General features: G+C 55.3%; 1 protein-coding gene across 2 annotated transcripts in view; it reads right to left on the bottom strand.

The window, feature by feature from the left end:
* ZBTB46 (zinc finger and BTB domain containing 46) overlaps nt 1–12,105 on the bottom strand; it is a 50,705-nt gene extending 38,600 nt beyond the window's left edge. Inside the window, exon 1 of one of the 2 annotated variants that reach the window (XM_043479987.1) lies at nt 11,823–12,105. The gene's annotated coding sequence lies outside the window, so the exon portion shown is untranslated. Of the gene's footprint in view, nt 1–10,997; nt 11,199–11,822 lie in introns of those variants that run through there. The other variant, XM_043479986.1, reaches the window with a different exon arrangement.
* Nucleotides 12,106–12,584: the final 479 nt, after the last annotated feature.

The following is a 12,584-nucleotide window of genomic DNA, read 5'->3' as shown; positions in this document are numbered from 1 at the left end:
ACACATCCACTTAAAATTTTTGTTTTTCTTAAAAAGAAAACTGATGAGCTTAACAAGGCAGAAAAATTATATCCAAGGGTTTTAAATCTGAGTTATACTGTGACTTGAAATGTTAACTCTTAACACTTGTACTCCCTCTCCCTCTGCCAAGGAAAAACATCAAATCTAAACAGGAAAGGGAAAAAAAGCAGCACCTAGTTCTCAAGCAACCTGATGGAATCCTCTGTAGTCTTTCAACTTTTGACTTTGAAACATTTTCCAACAGAAGGAAAAGTTGCAAGAATGATTCTTGAGAGAACTCCCACCTAACCCTTAACCAGATACACCAGTTCTTTAATATTTTGTAACATTTCTTCACATCAAGCAACTGCTGGAATCTTCAATCACCATCTTTTCTATTCAAAGTTGCATTTCTTGAAAACAAAAGGATCCAGCCAACAATCTAACAATCATCTACCTAGGAAACCCCATCGTACAGGTCACTGGGCTTGGACTGGGGCAGAAACGTGGTGCATGACTCCCCGGCTGGTGGTGGGAGAGCCCCACACAGGCTCAGACCAGCACAAACGTTTGTTCTGGCATCTGACACAATTTTAGCTGCTAATCGGACGTTTCAAGTCCCCACTGTCATTCTGCACAGGTCTTGCAGACGGTAAACACTCATTAGATGCTGAATAAATGCAGGCTGGGTGGACGGTTGCCGAGTGAATGAAGAGTGTGTGTCTGCAGTGGCAGACGGGCACACACCTGAGAGAGACTCTCACCTTCTCAGGATGCAGAAACCAGGAGACAGTGAAGAGAGAATCCCTCACCAGCTCGGCCAGAGTCCCAGTGTTCTCCTCAAGGGAATCAAGCCCCCTGACCCTCAGCCATGCACCTATTTCATCAGCTGCCATTGGAACAGAGGGGCACACACTCCAGACCCTGGGTTGGCTGTGGATGAAAACAACTTACCTAGAAAAGAACTAAGTAAAAATAGCTCATGGCTCCAAACAAACACTAAAATATTCGAAAGAAATGTCCTTGCCAAAAAATTATGCTTAAAAAATTCCAAGATGATACTATGCTTTATTAAATCCAGAATTTTTCAAATAAAACTTACATAGGTGATAATCATTTGGAACATTTTATGTACAGATCCTTAATAGAAGGTACAAGTATCTTTAAAAGCAGGCACAAAATATAAAAACAATTCATTGTATAAGTCAGAAATTCCGATGCAGACATCACTGTCACACTGCGGACACTGAGTACCAGACACACAGTCCCGGCTGCCCGGTCCTCGAAACAGGGTGGGGCTCCTGACAGTCAGAGAATGCCACCAGTCAGACCACCGTGTGGGACCAACAGGTCCGACTTTTTTTTTTTCCCCCTTCCCCAAGGTCTGACTTTTTAATGAACAGCCCAAAACAGAATAAAGCAGATTTCAGAACCACCACCCCAAGCGCAACTTCTCCAAGTGCAACTCCTGGGTCTGTCCCGACTGCAGCTCAAATCAACCAGTAGTAAAAACTTGGACGATGCCATCCCCAAGCCTGAGCCCCAATTGGGGGCCCCAGGAGGTACTCACGGACACCCACATGAAGGAAAGCACGGGACAGTGAGATAAAATGTCTGTGATTTGTCTTAAAATAGTTCAGAGCAAAAACAGAGGAACTCAAATGTGAGAAGAAAAGGGAATTACTAAAGCTGGTGAAGGAAACACACTCGCTAATTCTGTGTGTGTTTGAAAACTTCCAAAGTAGGGATCTGAAAATGCAATGAGGTTACCAAAGAACAAGATCACTTTTACAGAATCAAGGGAGTTTGTGATTAAGGGAGGCGGGTGCTAAGAGACAAGGCTTCTCAGGTGGCGCTAGTTGTTAAAGAACCCGCCTGCCAGTGCAGGAGATGGGAGTTTGATTCCTGGGTTGGGAAGATCTGGAGGAAGGCATGGCAACCCACTCCAGTATTCTTGCCTGGAGAATGCCAAGGACAGAGAAGCCTGGCAGGCTACAAGCAACTTAGCACACACACACACACACACACACACACACACACACACGCTAAGAGACAAGGCTGGTGCCTGGCCTGCAGACCTGAGTCCAGGACTATGCAAGCCAACACAGTGGTGGGGGGTGGTGGTGTGTGTGGCACAGCCTGTCTGCTACAAGAGTCACAAGGGTGTGCACAGGGACCCGGCCCCTCCCACCCCGGCAGGGGAGGGTACTTATTCAGGAGGTGACCGTGGGAGGGAATCAAAGTGACAGTCGTGACCTTGGCCTCCAGAGGGTTTGAGTCCCATGGATCAACAACAGGGGGACTTCACCTGTGAACATGGATGACATGTCAGGCATACAACAGCCCTGTCCATACCCACAGCCTTTACAACCACCATGGGACACTTCCACACTGGTCACTGTAAGAATTATGACTTTCAGACCAGTCACTCAATGGATGTTATGTGAGGCTCCTCATGTTTCTCTTGCATGAAAGGTTTTCTAAATTTTGAAGGCTACATTTTGTTTTCCTGCATCTCCTACAAGAAGTAACAAAAATGCTGTCTAGAAAAGGGGCCCCTCCAGCTGCCCAGGGGCAAGAAAGGCCTGGGTCTACCTGGGGGGCAGACGGGCACATGGGTACCCAGTCCTGCAGGGGCGCCAAAGGAGGGGCCGTGTCCTGCTATAGAGCAACGGCACTAAATACCCACCCCAATGGCCCTACCGGACACCCTGGGCTCTGCCTCTGCCCCCACTACAACCTCCCTCCAGACCCAGCTGCATCTCCTCTCCTCCGCAGGCATCGACGTCTGTCTGCTCTGTCACTTCCCCTCTGGGGACATGGGAACCAACACAGCCAGGACCTTGTTGGCGCCTGCGTCCCTGGACCAAGAGCCCCCCCACCCCCCCGCCACCTCACGGAGAGCGTGGGGCTGAGTGAAGGTCTGTGGGGCAAACTCACTAACACTGTGGTCACTGGCCTCATTCACTCAACCATCAAGGGAAGGGTAGGTATGAGCGGTGATTGCTGGAGGTGAATGGGGAGGCCTCAGGAAACCCTCGCATTGAGAAATAAATGAGGCAACATGTCAGGAGAACACAAGCTGTGACGGTGGAGAGGGTTGAATCCTTTCCCCCAAAATGATCTGCTCACGTCTTAACCACAGGGGAATATAGCCTCACTTAGAAACAGGGCCTCTGCAGGTATAATTGAGTTAAGATTAGATCATCATGGTGGACACTAATTCAAGGTGACTGGCATCCTAATAAGTAGAGGCAAATCTGACATCGGGGTGACAGCCATAACGGCAGGACAGGAGGCAGGAGGGACATGTCTTGGCTGTGAGCACCCAGGACTTCCAGCAGCCACCAGAGACTCAAAGAGGCAGGAAGTGTGTCCTTCCCTGGAGCCTCTGGAGAGAGGGTGGCCCTGCCCACACCTTGATTTAGGACTTCTGGCCTCCAGGTTGTGAGAGAATAAACCTCTGTTGTTTTAGGCTCCCAGATTAGTGGTCCTTTGCTCTGACAGCCCCAGAGAACTCACACAAACAGCAGGCTAACTTACACAGATTGCTCCATAGTCAGACGGTAGGAAGGCCCTCTGAGATGGGCCATGAAGGGTTCCCAACCAGGATCCACACAGTCCAGTCCACTAACTTCCCCCATACCCGACTCAGCAGCTTGTGGTGGGGCTGGAAGTTGTATCTGGATGAAGCTCACCTCATCAAGCCAGAAACACAGTCCACCCCTTCCTCCAAGGAAGCCATGTGGCAAAGCCGCTCATGTCCAGAGTCTGGAACACGGACAGGTTTCACAGCAGCTCAGCCTCACCCCTGCACCCTGGGCCTGGTGCTGGCCCCCTCCCAGCAGGTGGCAGAGGGGTATGTGGGGAGTGCCCTCAAGACAAAGGGAGAATCACTGTCTGCCCTAATAGTCACATATTCACTTCAGTGAGTATCAAGAAAAACATAACTGAGATGCCTGACTCATGACTTCATGGATATTCTTGCTTCTTAAGATGAGGCAAAACAAAGGTAAGTAGATGTGAGGTCGGTGTGACCCTCAGGCAGTGGCATGGGCAGCATCGAGTTGTGCTTGCCCTGCGTGCTCCTCCAAGGCTCAGCACATCTGCTGAGCTCAGAGGAAGACACTCTGTCTTTGAGGGACCACCTGAGCCTCAGTGAAGCAGATCTGCTGGACGCAGTGCATGTGGGTCCCCTGGCACTGACCCTTCTGACCCTCTTCTCAGGCTCTCAAGGGCACAGGTACACCTGGAAGTGCTCCCGGCTCCCTGGCCTCCTGAGTGCCCTGCTCATCACAGAGGAACCACAGTCACTGCAGCCACGTGGTGGCTGATTGAAACTTCTGCCTTCTCTCTGCTCCCAAGTCCGGGCGCTGGGATTTCCACACCACAACCGAGTCAAAAGCAGCAGATGACAGAGAAGCCAGAAGAGAAGAGGTTTAAAAGACCCCCACCCACACCCCAGTGTTTTTCACATCGTCCAGTGGAGCTCAGTGACTTTAATGGAAAGGCGGTCCAACGACAGTGTCACCTTATCACTCCCTGTTCTGATCTCATTCTGTCAACAATGTAAGAAAGAATAGGAGGACTTCCCCAGTTGTCCAGTAGTTAGGACTCTGATTTCATTGTCGAGGGTGCACGTTTAATCCTAGTTGGGGAACTAAGATCCTGCAAGCCACATGGTGCACCCAGAAAAAAAGAAAAATAGGAAAAGTCAACGTACCCAATATTAAAGACCTCTTTTCTCAAGTGCCCAGCAGGCCGGTCATGATACATGGTCACTGCCCCCTTGAAGGGTGTGTCTGCTACTAACTTATGAAAAGTTCTTCAAAACACTCTGAAGTTGAGGGGGTAAGTCTTCATATAAAATAATAGCAATGAAATAACAATGTCTCTATATTACCAGAGGCAATGGAAAAACACCATGTCTTCATGGAAAAACCTGGAAACTTCCTGCTTATGGAGTTATCCATATATAACCAAAAACGAAAGCAAAAGTGACAACACATGGTAACACACACACTTTAATAACATAATCCTGAACAGAACTCTGAAAGTGCCAGGAGGGAGCTGACCAGAGAGGTTCCACTCGCCCCAGACGAGATGCTCAGTTCTTGGCCAGTTAGTGCCCAAGTGGTGTTAAATGTCCTGCCTCCTTTAGTCTCCATTTGGAAATTAAACATTACTCATGGACATAGCATCAGCAGCAATCGCCTCTCATCAGAGGAATGAGACCCTGTGAGACATTGCTGAGAATATTCAGAAGGTAAGGCGACCGCAGCCAGAAGCTCGGGTCTCTTCCTCATCAGCAGGGACACATGTCCTCAGCTTTCTCTCACCTGAGGAGCTTTGTAAGGGGAATTGCCACTTTTAACTTTCCCCTCATTGCCAGTTCTTACTAGTAACACTTTAGAGGCAGATGGAGACTGCTGGTCAGCGGAGAGGGATCTGAGACAGGCAGTGGAGGCTGCAGTCAGACCACTAGCCACAGAAGTCATGCTAAGGTGGTTTTCCTGGGACAGGACAGGGACAAAAAGAATAGCTCTGTCCACTCTTCTTAAACAACGCCCTGGCCCTGCCAGTGGGGCCTCACCTTGTCTAATTGACAGGCCCCAAATGAGACCATGTTGGAAGCTCTGGGACCCTCCCCCCAGGGATGACGAGCCTTCCCCAGTGTCCAGGGGTCCCAGGGTTCTTGGCCCCAGAGAGGAGAACGCAGAAGGCTTCCTGCACTTTGATCACAGGAGTTCCTAGGCCAGCCACCGACATGGGGCCCCGTCCCACTGGACCGGCAGCCTCCCAACCCTGGTCTGGATGCGAAGACCCACTGGCAAGTCAAGGGCTGCTGTTTAGGAGAAGCCAGAGTGGCGAGGACGCACACAAGCCGGGCATGGCCCCCTGCTGAGAAGTGTGAGCCGGTGCGGGGACAGCTGGGGGGGGGGGGTGGTCACAGACTCCGGGTCACGGCCCCGAAGCTCTGCCACCTGAGGCCGCTCCGCGCTCATCCCAGATCAAGCATTTCACTCTGCGTCCCGCTTCCCCATGTGACCTTTCCCCTGGGGACCTGGGACGTGTGGCCCGCCAGCCTGCTCCACTTTGCGTGTGAGAGGATGTGGGCCACGGCGCTGGCAGCCACGGGGCTGGCAGGAAGGACGGGGTTTCAAGTGCAGATGAACAGCTTCTTCAGAGACCAGGGGTCAGGGTGGGGCCTAGGCCAAGGGGCCCGATTCCCTGGAAAAGGTGATGGCCACCTGTGTGCGAGACTCTGAGCATCAGGCATCTGTGACTCAACCTCATCTGGAGCACAGGGGACGTCGCTGGTTCGGGAACTGAATGTAGAGGACCTGGCCTGAGCAGTCAGCCGGCTCTGCAATTCTGAGAATGTTCCCCACAGGGTCAGCCCTCTCCTGCCCCTGAAGGAAACAGTCGTGTCTGAGCCATCTTCAAACTTCCTAAAGAAGGGGAAACTCCAGCCCTGAAGCTGCACTGCTTAGAATGGAATGGGATGAGAAAACAAAACACACCTGTTCCGGACACGAAGGCCCATTTGAGGCTCCCGCCCGACTCGCTCACATGGGCAGCCCATTTGCCCACAGCCCTGAGCTCCTCCAGTGACCTGGCCCCTCCCCTGGGTCTACAACATACCTGAACCCGACACCCAGACGTCATCCTGCCCGCCCCACCCTGGGCTTCTGGGCCACCCTCCTGATGGTGTTTTCCATCACCCTGTCCACCCTCTCACTGAAATCAACAATCCAGTGCACCGGTGCTGCCCCTCTGACCAGCGGGCCCCGCCGGGAGTCCCTGAGTGGGCTTCAAGAAGGCCATCTCTGTGCACCCTTCCGCAGTTCCTGTGAACCTCGGCACCACCACCTCTAACTGAGGGCAAATCAGCACCAGGATGTCAGCCTGGAGAATAGCGAACCCAACCTTTAGACAGGTGAGGGGTGAGTGGCCAGCCTGAGGGTCCTTGCTCCCCAAGCTGAGTCCTTGCTGGGCTCTCCGGCCCCAGGTTCAGCAGAGGGACAGTGTTCAGAGTGACAAAAAAAAAACCCTGGGTCAGACCCTCTGCGTGCCAGGTGACCCACAGAGAGTGTGATGTGCCCAAAGCCACCTGGCCCCACCCACCACTCGTCCATCTTCACAGCAGCTCTGGTTGCTTCAGGTTTTCAAATCCTCTCTCGAAGACAGAGGCATCTTCTTTCTGCTCCACAAAGAAGGGGTCCGACCCCAGGTCCACTCAGACAAGCAGGGCTGGGCTGCCACTTGGGGGCCAGGAAAAGGACAGCTTCCCTGAGACTTTCCCCCTGTAAGTGTGACATTTAGGAAGGGATTTATGTGCTGAAACGCAGGCTTTGAAAGGCATCATTTGAAACTACATCACCTCTCACCCCCAACCCCACAGCCAATCAGCCCCCAAAGCTACCTGGCCCCAAAGTTTCTGCCCTCTCCTTGGCTATCCACTCTCTGTGAAGTGGAAGTTAGAAAATAATTTGCCACATAGGTACTGGAACCAGGGGCTGGCACCAAAGGCCCAACCTAGGCCAGGGGAGGGGTCTGCATGGACACCCTTTCCTCCAATAGTCTTCAGAAAGCCCACCAGGTGGGCCACACCCATCCTTCTCTGTGCTCTCACTAGCATCTGTCACTCACATCGGTGGTTCCTGTAGGGCCCCCACCCTGACCCATCCCAACAGGTCAACAGCCCCACTGCAGGAATTCTGTCTCCAATCTGGCCCACAGCAAGCTCTCAATACAGTCAAAAATCATCGTGAGTAAGAAACTCTGGGAATGTCTCTTTAATGAGACTCAAAAAACACACCAGTCAAAACACAGAACCTCTATAATGCTGTTGAAAAACACACTAACACTGTTTCTCAACTTTCTAAAGTACCTAAATCGCTAGTTTTTAAAATCCAAATAATGACATTTAAAGACTTAGTCATTTCACAATCTAAATAAGAGTTAAACGGCAGTGTTGAGAGACACTAAACGGAAAACTTTGCATCAATCACCCTAAGGTCAGACCTGACTGGTTGAGTTTGTCCTTATCCTTCACTAGAACAACTTTTCAGCTTGTTAGAAGAAGTTATTTTTCTTTTCCATGACTTCTCCATCTACAAGCATCTGTCATCACCAGAAAACCAGAACCCAGAGCCCAAGTACACATGTGTCAGGCACATACCATACCAAAGCTCGAAAGGCAGAAAAGAGGGAAAACGCTGGTGAACCCAGGGCTGAAGACCCCAGCTGTACTGGCCATTCCAAAGTCAGAGGCAATGGCAGAGGACACAGGGGCCGGGGTAGGACAAGACAACTGCATTGCAAAGACTGAAATGAGTCTTGTGGTCTCAACAGAGATTTTCAAGCATTGCTTATTCTCAGGAGTTGGGCCATTCAAGCACACTTGTAGCAAAAAGAAGAATCTTTTTTGTTCAGGGAAGCAGGCAGGTTCACAAGGGAATTCTTGATAGCCTACCATCACTCAACAGATTTTAAAGTAGAATATGTTCTACCAGAGAGAAGGAAAAGCCTCTGTTTTTATGAGGACACGAAACCCCCAGAACAGGGCAAAAGAACACTCCGCCCATATTAACACAGCAGTCAACAGGGCACCTGGGCACAGGAAGCACCAGCAAAGTGAGGCACAAATTCAAGTTCAAGTTCACAGCTCCAGGCTCCCGGAAGATGTTCTGTGGGGCCTTCGCCGCTGGTCCGAGACCTCTGGTAGAGCAGAGCAGGCACACAGCTGCCCCAGAAACACAGACCACAGGGACACAGTGGCCCAATTTCGCTTAATTTGAAAAACCCCACATAAGGACAATGTTGAAAAGTTTGTAATATTCAGTTTAACATGTTTGCAAATAACACATCGTCTGACTGTAAAAGAGTCCTTCCAGGCCTCCAGTGGAGTCTCACCCATCCTCAGTGTTGGCCTCACCTTCCAAGTGCTCACGTGTGACTGAGGAGTGGGGCAGCCCCCTCCCGCTGGATGATCCAGTGGGGACACAGAGCACCCAAGAGGGTTGGCGCCCCTGCAGCCGACACTCCACCAGTTCTGAACACCAGAAACTGGACGTGGAAAAACAGCTCATTTTCAAATCCTAAACAGCTAGATCTGAACAAAACTCATCTCATCCAAACAAAATTCTTTCATCTAGGGTAATGTCAATGAGGCCTGATGAGATCCTGTCCTGAGGCTGACCTCCAAGAAAGGCTGACCTTGGGGCTTAGCCTAGAGGTGAGGCTGGCCTCCCATAAAGGTTGATCTTGGGGTTTAGCCTAGAGGTATCCATTCCATACCCCCTAAACAGAACTCTCCCCATAAACACCCACATACACCTCCTTCCCTTCAGTAAAGGAGATAAAAATAATTACTAGTCTTCTAGGGGAACATAGTGTCTAAGTCAGACTTACACCTAGTAACTTCTGCCTCAGCAACCTCTCACTTAGTCCTTTCTGAAACAGCAAGGAGTCTCAAAGTTTCAGTTCAGAGTATTTATCATGAAACACACCAACTAGAAGGAGTGCACTATAATAAAATTCTATTGTTTACTTCATCATTCATGTGAAAAACCCTTCCATAAGTTTCCCTTTGGGGAACAAACTATTTCCCCCTCCCGATGAGTGAAAACACTGCCTTCACAGGCAACACGCAGGCCAGCGATAGACCGAATCTACAGTCTGCTACCCAAAGGGAAGTTAGCTTTGATGATAAATCCAGTATGAAAGATTCTACAACTGATACAATTAAAACGCACTCAAGGACTCCGCACAGGTGTCTGAGCCCAGCGGCTCGCCAATGTGTTGCCTAATTAGCATTTCTTTAAACAATGCTGATAACAATCTTGCCTCCGCAATCCACGACAAACGCTTCGCTGAGATTGGAGCAAGGAAAGCGTAAGGAAATTCACGGAGAATCTCAGTCAAACTTTCTTTTGTTTGTATTTCCTCGGTATCAGAAAATACCAGTTCTTCGCCCCTTTGGGTTGTACCCAGGCTCCTCGGTCCAGCCCTATTGTGCGTGGTTCGTTAAACCTACAAATAATGAATTTGTCAGCAGGGCGAGAGGAACCCCAACTAGCCTGAGCCCTCCTCCTGGTGCAGAAAATCGCCCATTTGCCATCCAGATTGAGTTGTCAGACATTGACTCGTGCTACCCTGCGAAACTGACATGTCTATTTACAGAGAAACAAAGACGCGGCTCGCGGCGGACCCCTCTCCCTCCGCGCGCCCCGTCCGCTCCGCGCGCCCCTCGTCGCTCTGCGCGCCCCGTCTCCTCCGCGCTCCTCTAGTTGCCCGGCCTCGAGGCCCCTGCGCCCTGGTTTAGCCAGTAATTAAAATGGAGACGAGGCCAGTGCTGGGCTTCAGGGGGAGACAATGACCCCCAAGGCCCGGGGGAGAGCCGGGACCCGCCGCGCCCACCTCCCGCAGTTCCGACTCTTGGCAAACTCGGCGCGGGCGGGTCCGGGTGCGGCTCGGAGGCGCGGGCGGGGGGCGCGCGGGGCGGTGCGGGCGGGGGGCGCCAGGACGCCCCCGGGCTGCCTCCTGGGGCCGGGCGTTGACGCAGCAGAAATTACCAGCTGGAAAATTCCCCTTTCGGAGGTAACGGGGGAGGGACCGCGGCGGCGGCGGCAGGAGGCGCCGAGGACTAGGGGCGCGGGGCAACCCCGTCGCCGCCTCCGCCTCCGCGCGCAGCCCCGCGGGGACCCCGCGTCGCCCTAGCCCGCCCCGCCCCGCCCGCGCCACCGGAGCTCAGGGACCTGCGGGGACCGGGCGGGGGTCTCTATCGCCGCCCCCAGAGCTGCAGTCGGGCGCGCCGATCGCCGCCGGGAGGGCGCCCCCGCGGGGCGGGGCGCGGCGGGGCGCGAGGGGCAGGCGGCGGGGGCGCGCCCCGACTCGGAGCGGCTCCGGCCCGGAGCGGTCCGGCCGGCCTGAGCCCCGGCCCGGCCGCGATGCGCCGGCCCGGCCGCGGACAATGAGCCGGCGCCGCTTACCTGTGACCCCATGGGGCGCAGGCGAGGGCGGGCGCCGCGGCCGCCGGACCAGCGCCGGTGATCGCCGCGGCCGCCGGGCGAGCGCTTCGTCCGGGCGGGTCCGAGCTGCGCGCTCGCCTTGGCCGCTGTGTCCGTCTGTCCGTCCGTCTGTCCGTCAGGCCGGCGCGCGCCCCCGCGCCGCTCCAACCCCGCGGCCCCCGCCGCCCGCGCGCGCGCCCCGCCTGCGGACCCTGACCCCGCCCCCCGGCGCGCGCCCGGCCGCTGCTGATTGGCCCGCGCCCCGGCCCCGGCCCCGGCCACCGCCCCGGGCCCCGCCCCGCCGGCCCGGCCGCCGCCCCGCCCCTCTGTCGGCCGGCTCCGCTAGCCGGGCGGAGGGGGCCGCGGCGAGGGTCGGTGCGCCTCCGCCCCCCCGTGGGCGGCTGGACAGCGGAAGTGCGGGCTGGAGCTCGCTGGGCATTGTGGGAAGCCCCCTCCGCGGGGCTGGCGGGGGGCGGGGGTGGCGCGGCGTGGGGTCTCCGGGTGCCCGCGCCCCTTCCCACGGGGACCCAGCACCCGGCAGACCATCCGGTCGGACACGCGGGTCTGGACGAGAGCACCCCAACTCTTGCCCGACCGCGCACCTGGCGCTGCCCACGCGCCTGTCCCCCGGGCTACAGGCTGTCCGCGTCCCCCGACGCGCAGTCGCACCGCACGGGTCTCGCAAACTTCGCGCCTTCCAGGCGGTTTGTGCGGCCGCGCGCGGTGAAGCGAAACAGCGCTCCCACAGTGCCCAGGACCTCGGGGCCGCGCCGTCGGGGACCTCGGCGTCCCCGGGGAGAGGCGCACCTCAGGGCGGGGGCCACGGGACAGTGCGTGCCACAGGGGCTTGGATTTGGCCAATGGAGCCATCGGCGGCCGCGCGCGCGTCGGTCCTTCCAGCCGCGTGGTATGCCCAGGGCTTTGCCGCGCTTCCCCCGCAAGCGATCTCGAGTCCCGCTGCCCGAGAGCAGCCCAGTGCGTCCCTTCTCGCCCCCGCTGTCCTTGAGTCCTCGGGCAGACGGGATGGGAAGCGTGGCCCCGCATTCCTGGCTGGCCTATGCAGGGGCAAAGGCCACCTCGCTTCCTCTCCCGGCCGCGACAGTGGGAAGGGAGGTGAGCCTGTGGCTGGCCAGCCGCGCAGGGGAGTTGAGCACGACCTGGCCATCCAATGGGAAGGCGCCGCGGGCCGTCTGCGCCCTACCTCCCTGCGGGCCCAGCGCCGCGGAATTCCTCGGGAGGTGGGAGGCGGCGGGCCATTATGGATGCTTTCTCAGGATGTGTAAGGAGGCATTCACTGGGCTGCTGAGGGAGGGCAGCCTGGGGTTGGGGGGGCGGGGGGAGGCGGGAATTCTCCTTGAGTGAACAAGGGCGGCCGCGGTCTGGCAGCCAGCGATGAAAAGGCTGGGACACTCCCTCGCTGCAGCCGGCGCCTGAAAATGGCTGCAGACACCCGCACCCCACTCCCTTCCCGCTGCCTGCGCAGGAGCAACCCCCTTCCCCGCAAGACTTACTCCTGGAGGACCCAGGCCTGGAACCACAGGCCCAAGTTTCCTGGGCCCTCTCAGATGG

The sequence above is a fragment of the Cervus canadensis genome, chromosome 10 (assembly GCF_019320065.1).
Source record: "Cervus canadensis isolate Bull #8, Minnesota chromosome 10, ASM1932006v1, whole genome shotgun sequence".
In the NCBI taxonomy this organism is placed as follows: domain Eukaryota; kingdom Metazoa; phylum Chordata; class Mammalia; order Artiodactyla; family Cervidae; genus Cervus; species Cervus canadensis.
Note: the sequence above shows the minus strand (reverse complement) of the source record. Positions and strands in the feature narration are given on the sequence as shown.